The 20,625-nt window shown below is 43.9% G+C and overlaps 1 protein-coding gene across 1 annotated transcript in view; it reads left to right on the top strand.

Moving 5' to 3' along the window:
* The first annotated feature begins 460 nt into the window (after nucleotides 1–460).
* LOC124789611 (UDP-glucosyltransferase 2-like) overlaps nucleotides 461–20,625 on the top strand; it is a 93,197-nt gene continuing 73,032 nt past the window's right edge. Inside the window, exon 1 of the mRNA XM_047257026.1 lies at nucleotides 461–570. The gene's annotated coding sequence lies outside the window, so the exon portion shown is untranslated. The remainder of the gene's footprint in view (nucleotides 571–20,625) is intronic.

Genomic DNA, 20,625 nt, shown 5'->3' with positions numbered 1-20,625 from the left:
TTTTATGCCATATTTCGAGACAGAGTTTCGTTGTGGAAACTCTTAAAACCATCTCGCATTGAGTTCGAACTTCTGCAAAATTTAGCCAATCTTGTAGATTTTGCGTTCTTTTATATTTTTCATGCTTTTTTTCGTTGCTTCTGCAGTAGTGTTCAGGCCTGCTTTGTGTACCAAAGTGGATCTGTAACACCTGTTATTAATTCAACTGGTATGAGTCCCTCAAATTCCGTCGATACTAATTCTTTGTAGTGGCGCAGGAAACCCTCCGCCACGTACCGTATGGTGGCTTGAGAAGTGTGTACCGGTATGCCAATGTAGATGTGGCTGTACCTTCAGTGCTGGAGGAGAGTTGTATTGTTGTGATAACAGCGCGCGGGAAGCCAGTGAGCGGGCGTCATCGCTTGCGTAACTCGACGCGCTTCAAGGCCACGCGTGTCAGACCGCTTTATAAGACGTGCAAAGTGCCGGTGCGGTGGGTCAGTGCCGTGCTGAGCCGCGGTGTGAAAGGCCGCAGACACAACGTGCAGCGGCGAGCTGGCTGTCCAGAGCAGCAACACTCTCTAGCACAACGTACGTATATCTTTTATTTCGTCTCAACCTTTTCTCCCACTCTGGTTGGTAACGCTGCCATGTTTACACCCGAGAAAGAGAGATGGCAGCAGCTTCACCGTGCACTCAAGTTTTCTTAAAGATGCAGAGCTGTCGTGCGCTGAATACCGTGCTGTTATAATTAAAGTGCAGCTACTCATTTAGGTCCAGTGTGCGCCGTAATTATCGTATGGCAGCGATACTTCGTAGATATGGTAAAGCGACAGCGATTTACGCTGTAGAACAAATTATTTCCAACTGTGGCCACCAGGTGGAAATCTGGCGCTGTACTCTGTTTATGCTACGGTATAATATCCACAGTGTCATCTGACGAGCCGTAACGTGAGTGAACAGTACGGCTATGGAGAAAAGCGAGCGTGCTCTGTTAGTGAAACTGCTTTATGTGAACGGCAGCAATTACAGCGCTGCATTGAGAGAGTACCGCCGACTGAAAGGTCTTAGGAGAGGCCCAATGTCATTTCTTGGTATAATGAAGGTGACAATAAAGTCGTAAAATACGGGTGATCTTGGTGTGGCACCTGGAAGAGGAAGGCGTCCTATCCCAGCAGAAGTTATTGACGTGGTTGCTGTTGGTGCAACTGACCATGCCGCACATCATCTGAGTAGTACTAGCGCTCGGGCAGTGTCACGAGTATGGAAAATTTTACGGTCTGTTTTACACTGGTACCTGTACACGATCCAGGCGGTGGGGGAACTGAAACTTCATAATCCGCAGCAACGTTCCGAATTTGCTCTACGGTTTCTGGCACAGATCGAAGTTCATGAGATGTAGTCAGTCAATATTCTATGGAGCGACGAGGCACATTTTACGATACAGGTACAGTGAAGAGACAGAACTGCCATCGGACTCGCCTTGATACGACATTGTGCTGTGGATTCTCAAGCACCTTTTTCTCTATCCGTTGAAGAGAAGACACCCAGAGGGCCTGTCAGGTTTACTGTGATACCTCTTTGTACAACACGGGATTCCTGCTTTGGAAGAGCGCAGCTGTGTGGAAACTACTATTTCGTGCAAGATGGGGCAACACATGTCGCTCGCTCAGTCAAAGATCTGCTTAATGCAACCCTCTACGGTCATGTTGTGGTGTCACCGCCAGACACCACACTTGCTAGGTGGTAGCTTTTAAATCGGCCGCGGTCCGGTAGTATACGTCGGACCCGCGTGTCGCCACTGTCAGTGATTGCAGACCGAGCGCCGCCCACACGGCAGGTCTAGAGAGACTTCCTAGCACTCTCCCCAGTTGTACAGCAGACTTTGCCAGAGATGGATCAATGACAAATACGCTCTCATTTGCCGAGACTATAGTTAGCATACCCTTCAGCTACGTCATTTGCTACGACCTAGCAAGGCGCCATTACCAGTTTATATTGAGATTGTAATTAATGTATCATCAAGAGCGATGTTCTCCAATTATGGATTAAAGTTAAGTATTCAAGCAACTACGTTCTTTTCTTGATAGGATAATTACTTTACCTTGTTCCAGACCTCACGCCAGTCTGCATGAGCTTAAACGCGTGCATTTCGGCCTCCTCTAGCAACACGGTGTTGGCTCTTCTGCCAACACATCACATGTTATCTCCAGAGACTTTCCAGATGCATGGCCTGAAAGAGCATCTGGTGTGATCCACGTTTGTCTCTGCGAATATCTAAAAAGCATGTACCAGGGACACGATCGGTCTCTGTCCGATCTGAAGAACGATATAAAGGAACACGCTGCTCGGATTCCACTGGAATTTAATGAAACCTGTAAGGGAGGAGACGGCGGTCTACATGTGGTTTATTGAATAATTTTTTAATAAAAAACAAGACTTTCAATGCCTAGACGGCAATTTTCTTACGAGAGTTAAAACACGATAACTACTTTCGTTTGTTATTCGCAATCATCTTTAAATTGTTCAAAATGTGATGATAAGCATTGAACAGCGTCATTAGTGTTGCCATGCAATAACACGCATTCGTAAATACCAAAACATTAACAGTACGTTGTTTAAAAACATCACCCTGAGCAAGCCAGATTGCAGACCCTAATCTGATTGCAGACCCTAATCTCACAGGATCATTTTTCTGTAAGTCAGGTTACGGAATAGCTGATAATTTTTGGAACCGTTTCATATAATGTTCTCACTATAATACCTCCTACACTACTGCAAATAATGAGCTTCTGATTCAACTTTTACTCATTCACCTGGACATTTTCCTGTATTACCGCCATCCTGCGAGCTTACGATTTACAACCTGGCTTGTTCGCGGTGATGTTCTTCAACTGCGTACTGTTAATGTTTTGGTAGTTATGAATGCATGGTATTTGCATGACTACAGCTAATGATGCTATCCAATGCTTATTCGGCGCTTTTTCTCATTTTGAACGATCATAAGATGGTTGCAGATAGCAACCGAAACTAGTTATCCTATTTCAGTTGTGATTGTGATCTAGGCATTAAAAGCTTTTCTACGTTAAAAATAAAAAAAAAAATACTTTACATGCCATTGGAACTGCTGTGAGCAAGTCTTGATCATATGAGTATGCAGATGCAGCATCTCGTTCACGTCTCCGCTGCTCACAGTGAACAAGTTGGGTAAGGGGTGCTTAATAATATAATCCCCCCCCATGAACCACGGACCTCGCCGTTGGTGGGGAGGCTTGCGTGCCTCAACGATGCAGATAGCCGTACCGTAGGTGCAACCACAACGGAGGGGTATCTGTTGAGAGGCCAGACAAACGTATGGTTCCTGAATAGGGGCAGCAGCCTTTTCAGTAGTTGCAGGGGCAACAGTCTGGATGATTGACTGATCTGGCCTTGTAGCACTAACCAAAACGGCCTTGCTGTTGTGGTACTGCGAACGGCTGAAAGCAAGGGGAAACTACAGCCGTAATTTTTCCCGAGGGCATGCAGCTTTACTGTATGGTTAAATGATGATGGTGTCCTCTTGGGTAAAATATTCCGGAGGTAAAATAGTCCCCCATTCGGATCACCGGGCGGGGACTACTCAAGAGGACGTCGTTATCAGGAGAAAGAAAACTGGCATTCTACGGATCGGAGCGTGGAATGTCAGATCCCTTAATCGGGCAGGTAGGTTAGAAAATTTAAAAAGGGAAATGAATAGGTTAAAGTTAGATATAGTGGGAATTAGTGAAGTTCGCTGGCAGGAGGAACAAGACTTCTGGTCAGGTGAATACAGGGTTTGTAACCTCCCCGGAGAATGTTGTAATGACAATAATTAAATGTTAATGGGAATAGAGCCAAGTGTAACCTCCCCGCAAAAATGAAAGATGAAATTATTTAAATGTGAATAGGACGTCGTGCTAAGTGTAACCTCCCGTGAAAAATATGCAAAATGAAAAGAATTGAATAGAATTGCAAATAGTGCCAAATGTTAGCTTCCCGCAGTAATAACACTCAATGATAATAAAAATTTGCAAAAATGTTACGTCCCCACAAAATTAACGTTAAGGTGAACCTGATAAATTTTATAAGGGCAGCTGCGCTGACCTTAGGCCCTGTGCAATAATTAATCTGATAAATTAATTCTGGGAGGAAAAGCATAGGAAATATTGTTTCAATTGTAATAATTCTTTTCTTAAAAACGATTGCTTTGAAAACAAAATTATTATTGGGGCATTTCTTGAACAAATTAATTACAATTAACATACATTACATTATCAGATGTGCGCAATGCTGCTTCATTACCTTATTTAACAATATACCTCGTCCCGAACCTTGACCAGAGACCCATGTCGACGCCCGCCGACTCCTCACACACAACTCCGACTCGCAACTGCCAACTCGCAACTGAATTACATGCTCTCGCGACTCGCTACGTACAACTACTGCACTCACGCGCGGTCAAGCGCAGACTAGCAACAATAAATAACTCTCTGGTCAGAGATTCTGTCATGCCTCGCCATCGCTGCTACTGAATACATACGTGTTTCAGGTTATAAATACAAAATCAAATAGGGGTAATGCAAGAGTAGGTTTAATAATGAATTAAAAAAAATAGGAGTGCGGGTAAGCTACTACAAACAGCATAGTGAACGTATTATAGTGGCCAAGATAGACACAAAGCCCATGCCTACTACAGTAGTACAACTTTATATGCCAACTAGCTCTGCAGATGACGAAGAAATTGAAGAAATGTATGATGAGATAAAAGAAATTATTCAGGTAGTGAAGGGAGACGAAAATTTAATAGTCGTAGGTGACTGGAATTCGACAGTAGGAAAAGGGAGAGAAGGAAACATAGTAGGTGAATATGGATTGGGGCTAAGAAATGAAAGAGGAAGCCGTCTGGTAGAATTTTGCACAGAGCATAACTTAATCATACCTAACACTTGGTTCAAGAATCATAAAAGAAGGTTGTATACATGGAAGAATCCTGGAGATACTAAAAGGTATCAGATAGATTATATAATGGTAAGACAGAGATTTAGGAACCAGGTTTTAAATTGTAGGACATTTCCAGGGGCAGATGTGGACTCTGACCACAATCTATTGGTTATGAACTGTAGATTAAAACTAAAGAAATTGCAAAACGGTGGGAATTTAAGGAGATGGGACCTGGATAAACTGACTAAACCAGAGGTTGTACAGAGTTTCAGGGACAGCATAAGAGAACAATTGACAAGATTGGGGGAAAGAAATACAGTAGAAGACGAATGGGTAGCTCTGAGGGATGAAGTAGTGAAGGCAGCAGAAGATAAAGTAGTTAAAAAGACGAGGGCTAATAGAAATCCTTGGGTAACAGAAGAAATATTGCATTTAATTGATGAAAGGAGAAAATACAAAAATGCAGTAAGTGAAGCAGGCAAAAAGGAATACAAACGTGTCAAAAATGAGATCGACAGGAAGTGCAAAATGGCAAGCAGGCATGGCTAGAGGACAAATGTAAGGATGTGGAGGCTTATCTCACTAGAGGTAAGATAGATACTGCCAACAGGAAAATTAAAGAGACCTTTGGAGAAAAGAGAGCCACTTGTATGAATATCAAGAGCTCAGATGGAAACCCAGTTCTAAGCAAAGAAGGTAAAGCAGAAAGGTGGAAGGAGTATATAGAGGGTCTATACAAGGGTGATGTTCATGAGGACAATATTATGGAAATGGAAGAGGAGGTAGATGAAGATGAAATGGGAGAAACGATACTGCGTGAAGAGTTTGACAGAGCACTGAAAGACCTGAGTCGAAACAAGGCCCCAGGAGTAGACAACATTCCATTAGAACTACTGACGACCTTGGGAGAGCCAGTCCTGACAAAACTCTTACCTTCTGGTGAGCAAGATGTACGAGACAGGCGAAATACCCTCAGACTTCAAGAAAAATATAATAATTCCAATTCCAAAGAAAGCAGATGTGAAAATTACCGAACTATCAGTTTAATAAGCCACAGCTGCAAAATACTAACGCGACTTATTTACAGACGAATGGAAAAACTGGTAGAAGCCGACCTCGGGGAAGATCAGTTTGGATTCCGTAGAAATGTTGGAACACGTGAGGTAATATTGACCTTACGACTTATCTTAGAAGCTAGATTAAGGGAAGGCAAACCTACGTTTCCAGCATTTGTAGACTTTGAGAAAGCTTTTGACAATGTTGACTGGAATACTCTTTTTCAAATTCTGAAGGTGGCAGGGGTAACCAGATGGCAGTTATAAGAGTCTAGGGGCATGAAAGGGAAGCAGTGGTTGGGAAGGGAGTGAGACAGGGTTGTAGCCTCTCTCCGATGTTATTCAATCTGTATACTGAGCAAGCAGTAAAGGAAACAAAAGAAAAATTTGGAGTAGGTATTAAAATCCAGGGAGAAGAAATGAAAACTTTGAGGTTCGCCGATGACATTGTAATTCTGTCAGAGACAAAAAATGGTTCAAATGGCTCTGAGCACTATGGGACTCCACATCTATGGTCATCAGTTCCCTAGAACTTAGAACTACTTAAACCTAACTAACCTAAAGACAGCACACAACACCCAGCCATCACGAGGCAGAGAAAATCCCTGAACCCGCCGGGAATCGAACCCGGGAACCCGGGCGTGGGAAGCGAGAACGCTACCGCACGACCACGAGATGCGGGCTGTCAGAGACAGCAACGGACTTGAAAGAGCAGTTGAACGGAATGGACAGTGTCTTGAAAGGAGGATATAAGATGGAAATCAACAAAAGTAAAACGAAGATAATGAAATGTAGTCGAATTAAGTCGGGTGATGCTGAGGGAATTAGATTAAGAAATGAGTCACTTAAAGTAGTAAAGGTGTTTTGCTATTTGGGGAGCAAAATAACTGTGATGGTGGAAGTAGAGAGGATAAAAAATGTAGACTGGCAATGGCAAGGAAAGCGTTTCTGAAGAAGAGAAATTTGTTAACATCTAGTATAGGTTTAAATGTCAGGAAGTCGTTTCTGAAAGTTGGTTGGTTTGAGGAAGGAGACCAGACAGCGAGGTGATCGGTCTCATCGGATTAGGGAAGGACAGGGAAGGAAGTCGGCCGTGCCCTTTGAAAGGAACCATCCCGGCATTTGCCTGGAGTGATTTAGGGAAATCACGGAAAACCTAAATCTGGATGGCCGGACGCGGGATTGAACCGTCGTCCTCCCGAATGCGAGTCCAGTGTCTAACCACTGCGCCACCTCGCTCGGTACGTTTCTGAAAGTATTTGTATGGAGTGTAGCCATGTATGGAAGTGAAACATGGACAATAAATAGTTTGGACAAGAAGAGAATAGAAGCTTTCGAAATGTGGTGCTACAGAAGAATGTTTAAGATTAGGTGGGTAGATCACGTAACTAATGAGGAGGTATTGAATAGGATTGGGGAGAAGAGGAGCTTGTGGCACAACTTGACTAGAAGAAGGAATCGGTTGGTAGGATATGTCCTGAGGCGTCAAGGGATCACAAATTTAGCATTGGAGGGCAACGTGGAGGGTAAAAATCGTAGAGGGAGACCAAGAGATGAATACAGGACACACCACAACAACAAAAATAATATAATCAACATTATGCCTTTCTCACCCATTTGACCTTTTCTGCCCACATCTCATTCCTCATCCAATACACATGGAAACATTTCCATATATCTTTTTTGCATTCACAATTGCTCCTGGTGGCAAAAATTGGGACTAATTTTTTTCCATCCTAAATCAGTTCTACATTAACGCATTAGAGAATTTATCAAGTTTCGCTGCCATACAATAATTACAGACCACATTGGATCTCTGTGAGTAGCTGTACTTCAATCGTAACTAACCGCTATCTAGCATCAGCTGAACGTTGAGCGACAGTTACCTACGGAAATTCAGCGTGCACGCTATCACTTGGCTGACATATCTACAGTGCTTCCGCCGCTTCGCTGAATGACCCGTTGGCACTCTCGGCTACAACCCACGCACACCTCAGGCCGGCGTTGTACAGAGCGAACAGAAGCAAAGAGAATTGTCTCAAACGGTTGGCAAATGCGAGATAACTGCATTCTGACGTATTCGGTTCGCTTTCGCTAGTGTTCCCTCGTGTTCCGCTATATGTTGGTCTTTTAACAGACCATCAAAGAAGTTCGCGTTTTCTCCGTTTCGGCGCGAGCTGCACGGAAAGCTTTCGTCTGCAGCCTTGTTGCCAAAAGTTGCGAGATCTATGGAGTGGTCTGGAGAGCATGTAATGTCGCTGACAGAATCATGTAGACATCATAAGTGCTTCTCGGCTGCAAGAGATGCACGGCGCAAATGTAGAAGGAAAAGAAATATGATTGGTGAGAAATGGCTGAACCACTCAAAGATACAACAAGGAACGAAAGAAACGCGCTAAGTTCACTCAATGCGTGTATCGGCGGAACAGTGTGAATAAGCCGAAGCTTTGTGTTTCTTTTTATTAAAAGCGAAAAGCTCAATAAATTTTCTTTGTAGTAAACAAGTGCGAACATGTATCTATCGTGCCGATTAAAATTAAAAATATACGAAGGACCTGATACTTCTCGTAGCTTAAGTTCAAGATAGCTCTACTTACACGGCCGATGTATCATTGTTATGGTACTGATTTTTAGTAATAAAAACACGAAGGCCATTCGGAAAGTAGGGGACGATCAGCCGTGAAATGGAAATCACAGTGAAAATACTCCTGAAACTTTTCACAGATGTGTTGGGCAGTGTCTGTAGTATGCCCGTAGATAGCGTCACGTCCCTCTTCTCAGTTCCGAGCGCATAGTGGGCGCGTAAAGATGCCTAGAAAATAGTGTATCTCGCCAAGTATGAGAGCCTGCCGAGAGATTTCGCCTGATTTCACACAACCCCACGTCACGTATCTCCGTGACAGTTCTCGACCGCACACTCCAGGGGCAATCTGGAAGTGTTTGATCGCCCACCATAGAGCCCGGGCTTGGCTCCCTACGATTTTCATTTCTGCTCTGATGAACCGCTGGCTATAAAGACAACTTTTTGACACAGACAACGAGCAGCAGTCCAGCGTGGAAAATTGTTGGAAGGCACAGAAGGCTACCTCCTATGACGAGGGTATTGGAAAGTTAGTGCAGACAGATGGCTAAGTAGCAGCGAAGACTATGTAGACTAGTAACTGGGAGCTGTAGCTGACTGTTGCAAAGCAAACGATTTTGTTTTTCACCGTTGTTTCGATTTCCCGACCGATCCAAGATGAAATGGCAGATGGGATACTGCGTGAAGAGTTTGACAGAGCACTGAAAGATCAAAGTCGAAACAGGGCCCCGGGAGTAGACAACATTCTATTAGAACTACTGACAGCCTTGGGAGAGCCAGTCCTGACAAAACTCTACCATCTGGGGAGCAAAATGTATGAGACATACGAAATACCATCAGACTTCAAGCACAATATAATAATTCCTATCCCAAAGAAATCAGGTGTTGACAGATGTGAAAATTACCGAACTATCAGTTTAATAAGCCACGGCTGCCAAATACTAACGCCAATTCTTTACAGACAAATAGAACAAGTGGTAAAAGCCGATCTCGGGGAACATGAGTCTGGATTCCGTAGAAATGTTGGAATACGTGAGGCAATACTGACCCTACGGCTTATCTTAGAAGAAAGATTAAGGAAAGGCAAACCTACGTTTCTAGCATTTGTAGACTTGGAGAAAGCTTTTGACAATGTTGACTGGAATACTCTCTTTCAAATTCTGAAGGTGGCAGGGGTAAAATACAGGGAGCGAAAGGCTATTTACAATTTGTACAGAAACCAGATGGCAGTTATAAGAGTCGAGGGGCATGAAAGGGGAGCAGTGGTTGGGAAGGGAGTGAGACAGGGTTGTACCCTCCCCCCGATGCTATTCAATCTGTATATTGAGCAAGCAGTAAAGGAAACAAAAGAAAAATTCGGAGTAGGTATTAAAATCCACGGAGAAGAAATTAAAACTTTAAGGTACGCCGATGACATTGTAATTCTGTCAGAGACAGCATAGGACTTGGAAAAGCAGTTGAACGGAATGGACAGTGTCTTGAAAGGAGGATATAGGATGAACATCAACAAAAGCAAAACGAGGATAATGGAATGTAGTCGAGTTAACTCGGGCGTTGCTGAGGGAATTACATTAGGAAATTAGACACTTAAAGTAGTAATGGAGTTTTGCTATTTGGGGAGTAAAATAACTGATGATGGTCGAAGTAGAGAGGATATAAAATGTAGACTGGCAGTGGCAAGGAAAGCATTTCTGAAGAAGAGAAATTTGTTAACATCGAGTATAGATTTATCTGTCAGGAAGTCGTTTATGAAAGTATTTGTATGAAGTGTAGGCATGTATGGAAGTGAAACATGGACGATAAGTAGTTTGGACAAGAAGAGAATAGTAGCTTTCGAAATGTGTTGCTACAGAAAAATGCTGAAGATTAGATGGGTAGATCACATAACTAACGAGGAGGTATTGAATAGAATTGAGGAGAAGAGGAGTTTGGGGCACAATTTGACTAGAAGAAGTGATCGGTTGGTAGGACATGTTGTGAGGCATTAAGGGATCGCCAATTTAGTATTGGAGGGCAGCGTGGAGGGTAAAAATCGTAGAGGGAGGCCAAGAGGTGAATACAATAAGCAGATTCAGAAAGATTAGGCTGCAGTACGTACTGGGAGATGAAGCAGCTTGCACAGGATACAGTAGCATGGAGAGCTGCATCAAACCAGTCTCAGGACTGAAGACCACAACAACAACAACAACAATGGCACTTGCTTTCCGAAAAGCCCTCACACATTGTCTTCTATGTCGGTTATATCATCAGAGTTTTGACACACAATAAACTATACACAGTCAATGCGTAAAATTTCGAGATTGTATGAATAGAAAGATAAAGGACAGTTAAGATGGTGGGTTTAATGCTTCAGATGTTTCCCCCCACCCTCACTTGAGTACAACGCACAGAACGTTCATACAGTGATGTCAAACTGTTAGAAAAATAGTGCTCTGGGATACTGCGCAACTCACACGTTACATTGTCTGCAGTGTCGGTTATATCATCAGAGCTTTGACGCTTCATGTGAATTTCTGCACTTTGTGGTTTCGTGGCAGCAGGTTCTGTTGATGGCACCAAGTCTCATCACTCGTATCTTTTTTCCCAAAGAAAGAGCTGTCCGCGTTTTAGAAACAATCATGACGCACAAAGCATCCGCCCGTCGTTGCTTTTGTTCGGGAGTCAAGTGAAGGACGGACTTACCAGATACTTTTCTCTTCTTCAAAACATTCTGCAGAATCTCTTGAGCACTTTATTTAGAGATGTTCCTCTATGGTGATTTGTGACATGACAAAGTGACCCACTACAGCCGCACTACCACTGCTAAACACTACCTCCTCACAACTCACTGGTCTAACGCATGACGCTTACAGTCCTTGCTCCAAGCCGCCACCCTAGCTACTGCGCTGACGTCGCTTACACGCCAAAATAAAATCAGTTTTTGGTCTTTTTGAGTGGGCGATGCACACCAGTTTTTATCAAGTAACCTATCACTATTTCAAATTTCGTTAATGTCATTTTATTGACATTTACAGGGTGATTCAAAAAGAATACCACAACTTTAAAAATGTGTATTTAATGAAAGAAACATAATATAACCTTCTGTTATACATCATTACAAATAGTATTTAAAAAGGTTTTTTTTTCACTCAAAAACAAGTTCAGAGATGTTCAATATGGCCCCCTCCAGACACTCGAGCAATATCAACCCGATACTCCAACTCGTTCCACACTCTCTGTAGCATATCAGGCGTAACAGTTTGGATAGCTGCTGTTATTTCTCGTTTCAAATCATCAATGGTGGCTGGGAGAGGTGGCCGAAACACCATATCCTTAACATGCCCCCATAAGAAAAAATCGCAGGGGGTAAGATCAGGGCTTCTTGGAGGCCAGTGATGAAGTGCTCTGTCACGGGCTGCCTGCGTTGAACCAATTTCAGACGATAAGGTTTCATAACTAACCTTTTTCGTAGGACTCTCCATACAGTTGATTGTGGAATTTGCAGCTCTCTGCTAGCTCTGCGAGTCGATTTTCATGGGCTGCGAACAAATGCTTGCTGGATGCGTGCTACATTTTCATCACTCGTTCTCGGCCGTCCAGAAGTTTTCCTTTTGCACAAACACCCATTCTCTGTAAACTGTTTATACCAACGTTTAATACACCACCTATCAGGAGGTTTAACACCATACTTCGTTCGAAATGCACGCTGAACAACTGTCGTCGATTCACGTCTGCCGTACTCAATAACACAAAAAGCTTTCTGTTGAGCTGTCGCCATCTTAGCATCAACTGACGCTGACGCCTAGTCAACAGCGCCTCAAGCGAACAAATGTACAACTAAATGAAACTTTATAGCTCCCTTAATTCGCCGACTGATAGTGCTTAGCTCTGCCTTTTGTCGTTGCAGAGTTTTAAATTCCTAAAGTTGTGGTATTCTTTTTGAATCACCCTGTATATTAAAAATGAAGAAATTCCTCCAGCTGTATTTAAGGTGTCGATTTCATTTTGGCAACTAGTTTCAACGTTTCAACAACGTAATCTTCAGGCCCATACACTTGTTGACGTCAACTGCGTGCAGCTGGTTCTAGAAGTCAGTGGTGAGATATGGACGCACTCCGTGTGGAAGGTGGGTAGTAACTAGTATGAAGTAAAAACTTCATACTAGAGAATGTTTTAATTTCAGGTTTGAAATCGGTAACAAATGACAAAAAAACAGATTTCGGGTTTTTCTTTGATTGTACTATGAAACTTTGCTTCTTGTCAAATTTCATGATTCTAGGCCAACGGGAGGTGCCATATAGGTTTTAGTGAGTGAGTTTGCGAGTATCAATATACGTGATATAAATGACCGTATCTTTTTATTGCATTGATTTAGAAAATTAACCTTTTCACACTACTAAAGAACCATGGACCTAAGTATGTGAAGTAAATTTCAACCTCACACGTCGTCCCGTTTCTGAGGAAAAGAGTTTTTAAATGTTGGATAGCAGATAAACAGACAGACAACTGGACAGCGAAGTGATCCTATATAGGTTCCATTTTTACCAACTGAGATATGGAACCTTAAAAAAATTATTTCTGTTAAAATGTTACATTGGAAAAAAAGTTGAACCCTCATCCTTCCCAATATTTTAGAATGTATCCTGATTTACATATAAGAAAGGATGGAGAACCTCTATATTGTTTCAACGGGGCAACGGGTCAAAATGATTTCTTGAAGGACTGCGTGTAGGAAAATCAATAAATTAGCTGATTTCAAGATTAGATTGAATGCAACTACACCACCACGTAAAGCATGCATAGTTGTGCAAAGGTCTGCAGCTCGTGGTCGAGTGGCCAGTATTACTGCCTCTGGATCACGAGGTCCTGTGTTCGAGTACCGGCGTCGGCAGGGACTTTATGTCCAGTGACTGGGTGTATGTGTTGTTCTCATCGTTTCATCATCATTCAAGAAAATGGCGAGACTGGACAGTGAAAAAATTGGGAATGTGAACGGGCGCTGATAACCACGCCGTTGAGCGCCCCACATACTAAAAATTCAGCATCGCAAAGATGCGAAAGTATATTGTTCAGGTTGAGAAGAATCCACTTTTCTCTAGAGAATTCTACCTGGCGTGATTACATGTTCTGCAGCATCAAACACAAATGAGATTGTCCCATATTCCTTAGAAAGGCCCCGAGACTCATGCCCTGTGCACGTGAAACAGATAACGTATCTCAGCAGGTTAACTTCCTTGTTTGTACCATAGGTGCGACCTTTCGGTTTCCAAAAGTGTGGAACACCAGCGCAATTTGCGATATCCTACGCTGATTTTGGGAGCAGATGCGTCGGAAGGGATTCGCCAATAAAATGGCACCTCTGACATGGCCTGGAATTTCCCGAGTTCGCATCCTGTAATATTGCACCATGTGAGCAAATCAAGCATCGTGTAACCCACAGTCGTTATGAGATAACAGCCTGCGTGACTCGGAGTGCATCAACGCCTCACGTGGCAGACCGCTTCTACAAAAAGACGCGCCAAGTCCCGGGGCGTGTGTCTCAGTGCTACGCCGCGCTGCAGGCAGCCGCAGACACACGTGTGACACCAGCGAGTCAGCTGTACGGCGGAGCAACACTGTCAGCGCAGTGTATGTACGTGTTTCATTTCATCTCAACTCATTTTCTCAGCCTGGTCACCTAACGCTGTCGTGTATACACCCCAAAAAAGAAAAATACAGCAGTAACATCAACGTACACTCAAGTGTCCTTAAAAGTGGAGGGCTGTCCTGTGCTTAATACCTGTGGTGCAATTAAAATTACTTGATACGTGACGTCTGTCACTTTGCCGCTGCAGTGTTGCCACATCTGCTGCCGGATTCCGCTAGGTTATAGCTGACACATACACTACTGGCCATTAAAATTGCTACACCAAGAACAAATGCAGATGATAAACGGTTATTCATTGGACAAATGTATTATACTAAAACTGACTTGTGATTAAATTATCGCGCAATTTGGGTGCATAGATCCTGAGAAATCAGTATTCAGAACAACTACCTCTCGCCGTAATAACGGCCTTGATACGCCTGGGCATTGAGTGAAACAGAGCTTGGATGGCGTCTACAGGTACAGTTGCCCATGCAGCTTCAACACGATACCACAGTTCATCAAGAGTAGTGACTGGCGTATTGTGACGAAGCAGTTGCTCGGCCACCACTGACCAGACGTTTTCAATTGGTGAGAGATCTGGAGAATGTGCTGGCCAGGGCAGCAGTCGAACTTTTTCTGTATCCAGAAAGGCCCGTACAGAACCTGCAATGTGCGGTCGTGCATTATCCTGCTGAAAGGTAGGGTTTCCTAGGGATCGAATGAAGGGTAGAGCCAGGGATCGTAACACATCTGAAATGTAACGTCCACTGTTCAAAGCGCCGTCAATGCGAACATGAGGTGACCGAGACGTGTAACCAATGGCACCCCATACCATCACGCCGGGTGATACGCCAGTATGGCAACGACGAATACACGTTTGCAATGTGCGTTCACCGCGATGTCGACAAACACGGGTGCGACCATCATGATGCTGTAAAGCGAACCTGGATTCATCCGAAAAAATGATGTTTTGCCATTCGTGCACCCAGGTTCGTCGTTGAGTACACCATCGCAGGCGCTCCTGTCTGTGATGCAGCGTCAAGGGTAACCGCAGCCACGGTCTCCGAGCTGATAGTCCATGCTGCTGCAAACGTCGTCGAACTGTTCGTGCAGATGGTTGTTGTCTTGCAAACGTCCCCATCTGTTGACTCAGGGATTGAGACGTGACTGCACGATCCGTTACAGCCATGCCGATAAGATGCCTGTCATTTCGACTGCTAGTGATACGAGGCCGTTGGGATCCAGGACGGCGTGAACCCACCAGTTCCATATTGTGCTAACAGTCATTGGATCTCGACCAACGCAAGCAGCAATGTCGCGATACGATAAACCGCAATCGCGATAGTCTACAATCCGACCTTTATCAAAGTCGGAAATGTGATGGTACGCGTTTCTCCTCCTTACACGAGGCAACACAACAACGTTTCACCAGGCAACGCCGGTCAACTGCTGTTTGTGTATGAGAAATCGATTGGAAACTTTCCTCATGTCAGCACGTTGTAGGTCTCCCCACGAGCGCCAACCTTGTGTAAATGCTCTGAAAAGCTAATCATTTGCATATCACAGCATCTTCTTCCTGTCGGTTAAATTTCGCGTCTGTAGCACATCTTCGTGGTGTAGCAATTTTAATGGCCAGTATTGTACACGGTTTGCCACTTCACAGGTGCTGTTAATGTATCAATGTTGGAAGTGGCGGCTGGCAGGTATGGCGGAGATGGTAGCTGCTCTGTCGGCAGTTCGTTTTAAGTGACCAGTGACTGAACTGCAGCAGACGACAGCATGTCGTAGCCCTGAATTTAAATTGATGTCCTAAATTAACCACAACCTCATAATGTGCAAACTGTACGAGAAAACGCAGAGCTGCGGTAGAACTAAAATCACGAGCGCTTTGCTCACGGGATTTAAGGCTAACCTCTACTCAGTTTCAGCGTTCAAATCAAACTGCTTCTCGCTTCATTGGTTACCTGAAACTATCCTCACACTGGCTACACGGGATGCCCCGTTACCAACCGATGAGCAGTTCAGGTTGACACATGGTAGCAGATTATAGGCGACACAAGCAGATTCCAAAAGAAAATAGAATGATAGGAAGAAAAATAAGAGCAAATGGTTCAAATGGCTCTGAGCACTATGGGACTTAACTTCTGAGGTCATCAGTCCCCTAGAACTTAGAAGTACTTAAACCTAACTAACCTAAGAACAACACACACGCCCATGCCCGACGCAGGAGTCGAACCTGGGACCGTAGCGGTCTCGCGACTCCAGACTGTAGCGCCTAGAACCGCTCGGCCACTCCTGCCGGCAAAAAGAGCAAATAAACAAGTCAATAAAATTATGAAAACGATGCGGCAAAGTATTGGAAATAAAAAAATGTATTTAAACCAATCAATTGAATAAAATAATAAAAGTCTCTTGATCAGATTTACAAAAACAAAAAATTTCGATAAGATTCGAACCTACGATCTCCCACAAGTCACAGGTTTCTATGCTACGCTATACCCTTACACTGAAAAAGGCTGTTGGTCTTCTGACTCAAATGACCCCAATCACGACGACTAATTGCCAACGTCCAAAAATTCGGCATCACGCAATGTTATGCGAAGCTCATCTAATGTAATCTGATTTCAGTGATTATAATAACAGTGTATGTGATGTTGAATCACGTCTTATGTGGAAGGATCCAGTAGTGTTTGGTTAGTACTATGTATGAAACTTATGTATTTCGGTAGCATCGTTGTGTGTTTGTGCCGTTTTTGTTGTGGTTATCATGTGTGAATATAATGGCCAGTCACAGGATTCGGGATTCACGCACATCAAGAAAGAGAAGCCGGACAAGGAATTGGGAGTGAACTCATTAATTGTTGTGGCAGTTTGGCAACGGCGAGCGGTTTTGGGCGTGACCTAGAGCGCTCTGATTGGAGGAAACCAGCTCCAACATGTGAAGTGTCAAATGTCAAGTAATTTTAATCGGGCTATAGTATTGATTGGCAGGTTTCTAAGGAAATACAATGCGCTCACTATCACTTGATCAATATTTCTTGAGAGTTCCGTGGTGTCGTGCGAAGATCCATTCGCAGCCTCGGCTGGAACCCATGCGCACTTCAGTTCAGTGTTGCACCGGAGCGAACACAAGGAACGAGAGTTCTCTAACAGTAGGCAAGTACGAGCTAACTGCATCCGGACGTATTCGACTCGATTGCGCTAGTGTTTCCTGGTGCTCCGCTGGTTTTGCAAACCATGAAAGGAAATTCGTCGGAAGTCCTGTCTAATTTTGTTATTGCCGTGAGTTACATGAACTGTGGAGTGATCTGAAGAGAATGTAATGTCAGCAGCCAGAAGAATATAGATATCGTGAGTGCTTCCGGAATCCAAAAGATCCATGTCACACATGCAAAGGGAAAGGAATATAACTAGCAGAAAACTGCTGTAGCACCCAAAGGTGCAACTGTGAACATGAGAAACGCGTTACAGTCATTAGATGCTCGCATCAGGTAGAACGGTGTGAATAAGACCGAGTTTCGTGCTTATTTTTATTAAGAAGGAAAGCCACTATAAATTTCCTCTGTAGCAAACGGACGCCGGTTAAAATTAAAAAAATATACCAAGGATCTGATCATTCTCGTAGCTTACGTTCATGGTAGCTCTAATTATAAGCGGTCTAAGGCGCTGCATTCATTGACTGTGGGGCTGGTCCCGGCGGAGGTTCGAGTCCTCCCTCGGGCATGGGTGTGTGTGTTTGTCCTTAGGATAATTTAGGTTAGGTAGTGTGTAAGGTTAGGGACTGATGACCTTAGCAGTTAAGTCCCATAAGATTTCACACACATTTCAACATTTTTTTTTGTAATTACATGGCTAATCTATCACTGTTATATTAGACATATTGGGTGAAACTAAGGCAGTCCAAAATGTAATCTATTAAAAAGAAGGTATAGAGAGAAGTTAAAACGGCGGGTCTAATGCTTCAGATGTTCTACATAGTCCCCCCCCCCCCCACTTGAGTACAATGAACAGAACGTTCATACAACCATGTGAAACTCATAGAAATCATTCTTCGTTGTTCAGCATTGGCTGGAATGTCGATTATGTCATCAAAATGTTGACGCCTCATGTGAAATTCTGCGCTTTATCGTTTAGTGGTAGGTTGGTATTGATGGCACCAAGTCGGATCACTCGTAACGGTTTTCTATTTTTCAGAAAAGAACTGTCCGCGTTTTACAAACAGTCAAGTCGCGGGAGGCATCCAAGCGATGTTGGTCTTCTTCGGGAGTCAAGCGCGGGAAAATCTTAGCACGTATCTTTCTCTTCTTCAAATAATTCTGGAGAATGCTTTGAACATCTGATTTAGATTTGTTCCTTCATTATAATTTGTGACACAGTAGCGTAGACACCACAAGGCGGCACGAACCATGACTTAATACTGCCTGATCGAACACGTATCTATTGCTTACAGTTCCAACTTCAAAGGGATAGAAGGGTACCCTACAAGTCGCCTTCCAAGAAGAACCGTTGAACTTCTTCGCAGTACCTTTGATGGAGAAACTGTCAAGAAACATCGACCACGAGCGGCTGCACCGCCACGGCTGTATGGGCTACCAAAGGTCCACAAGGATGGGACACCCATGCGTCCAATAGTGAGCAACATAGGAGCAGCAACCTATGAAATGGCCCAACACCTGACGGGTCTCCTTAGTCCATTTGTGGGAAAATGCGAACACCACATCCGCAATTCCATCCACTTTGTGCAACGTATACAGAACAAAAGCAACTGGGATCACTCAACAGAGGAAAGTCCACTGGACAGAGTACGCGAAAGAGCTTGCCCCCCTTCTAACAGCCGTGTACCGCAAGTCTCTAGAGGAACGGTAGGTTCCAAATGATTGGAAAAGAGCACAGGTAGTCCCAGTCTTCAAGAAGGATCGTCGAGCAGATGCGCAAAACTATAGACCTATATCTCTGACGTCGATCTGTTGTAGAATTTTAGAACATGTTTTTTGCTCGCGTATCATGTCGTTTCTGGAAACCCAGAATCTTCTCTGTAGGAATCAACATGGATTCCGGAAACAGCGATCGTGTGAGACCCAACTCGCTTTATTTGTTCATGAGACCCAGAAAATATTAGATACAGGCTCCCAGGTAATTGCCATTTCCCTTGACTTCCGGAAGGCGTTCGATACAGTTCCGCACTGTCGCCTGATAAACAAAGTAAGAGCCTACGGAATATCAGACCAGCTGTGTGGCTGGATTTAAGAGTTTTTAGCAAACAGAAGACAGCATGTTGTTCTCAATGGAGAGACGTCTACAGACGTTAAAGTAACCTCTGGCGTGCCACAGGGGAGTGTTATCGGACCATTGCTTTTCACGATATATATAAATGACCTAGTAGATAGTGTCGGAAGTTCCATGCGGCTTTTCGCGGATGATGCTGTAGTATACAGAGAAGTTGCAGCATTAGAAAATTGCAGCGAAATGCAGAAAGATCTGCAGCGGATAGGCACTTGGTGCAGGGAGTGGCAACTGACCCTTAACATAGACAAATGTAATGTATTGCGAATACATAGAAAGAAGGATCCTTTATTGTATGATTATATGATAGCGGAACAAACACTGGTAGCAGTTACTTCTGTAAAATATCTGGGAGTATGCGTGCGGAACGATTTGAAGTGGAATGATCATATAAAATTAATTGTTGGTAAGGCGGGTACCAGGTCGAGACTCATTGGGAGAGTGCTTAGAAAATGTAGTCCATCAACAAAGGAGGTGGCTTACAAAACACTCGTTCGACCTATACTTGAGTATTGCTCATCAGTGTGGGATCCGTACCATGTCGGGTTGAAGGAGGAGATGGAGAAGATCCAAAGAAGAGCGGCGCGTTTCGTCGCAGGGTTATTTGGCGAGCGTGATAGCGTTACAGAGATGTTTAGCAAACTCAAGTGGCAGACTCTGCAAGAAAGGCGCTCTGCATCGCGGTGTAGCTTGCTGTCCAGGTTTCGAGAGAGTGTGTTTCTGGATGAGGTATCGATTATATTGCTTCCCCCTACTTATACCTCCCGAGGAGACCACGAGTGTAAAATTAGAGAGATTCGAGCGCGCATGGAGGCTTTCCGGCAGTCGTTCTTCCCGCGAACCATACGCGACTGGAACAGGAAACGGAGGCAATGACAGTGGCACGTAAAGTGCCCTCCGCCACACACCGTTGGGTGGCGTGCGGAGTATAAATGTAGATGTAGATGTAGAACTTTGGCTCCAGGATAGCGACTTGTTAGTGACGTAGTGTGCCTCTTCACTAGGGTACCACTGAAATACTCCATCAATCTGATAAGCGAGAAATTCGACAATAACCTAACAAGGCTCTTCGGGTTCGTGCTCACCTCAACATACTTCCTGTTCGACGTAAATTATTATGAATGGTTCAAATGGCCCTGAGCACTATGGGACTTAACTAC

This window comes from Schistocerca piceifrons, chromosome 3 (genome assembly GCF_021461385.2).
Source record: "Schistocerca piceifrons isolate TAMUIC-IGC-003096 chromosome 3, iqSchPice1.1, whole genome shotgun sequence".
NCBI classification, from domain to species: domain Eukaryota; kingdom Metazoa; phylum Arthropoda; class Insecta; order Orthoptera; family Acrididae; genus Schistocerca; species Schistocerca piceifrons.
Note: the sequence above shows the minus strand (reverse complement) of the source record. Positions and strands in the feature narration are given on the sequence as shown.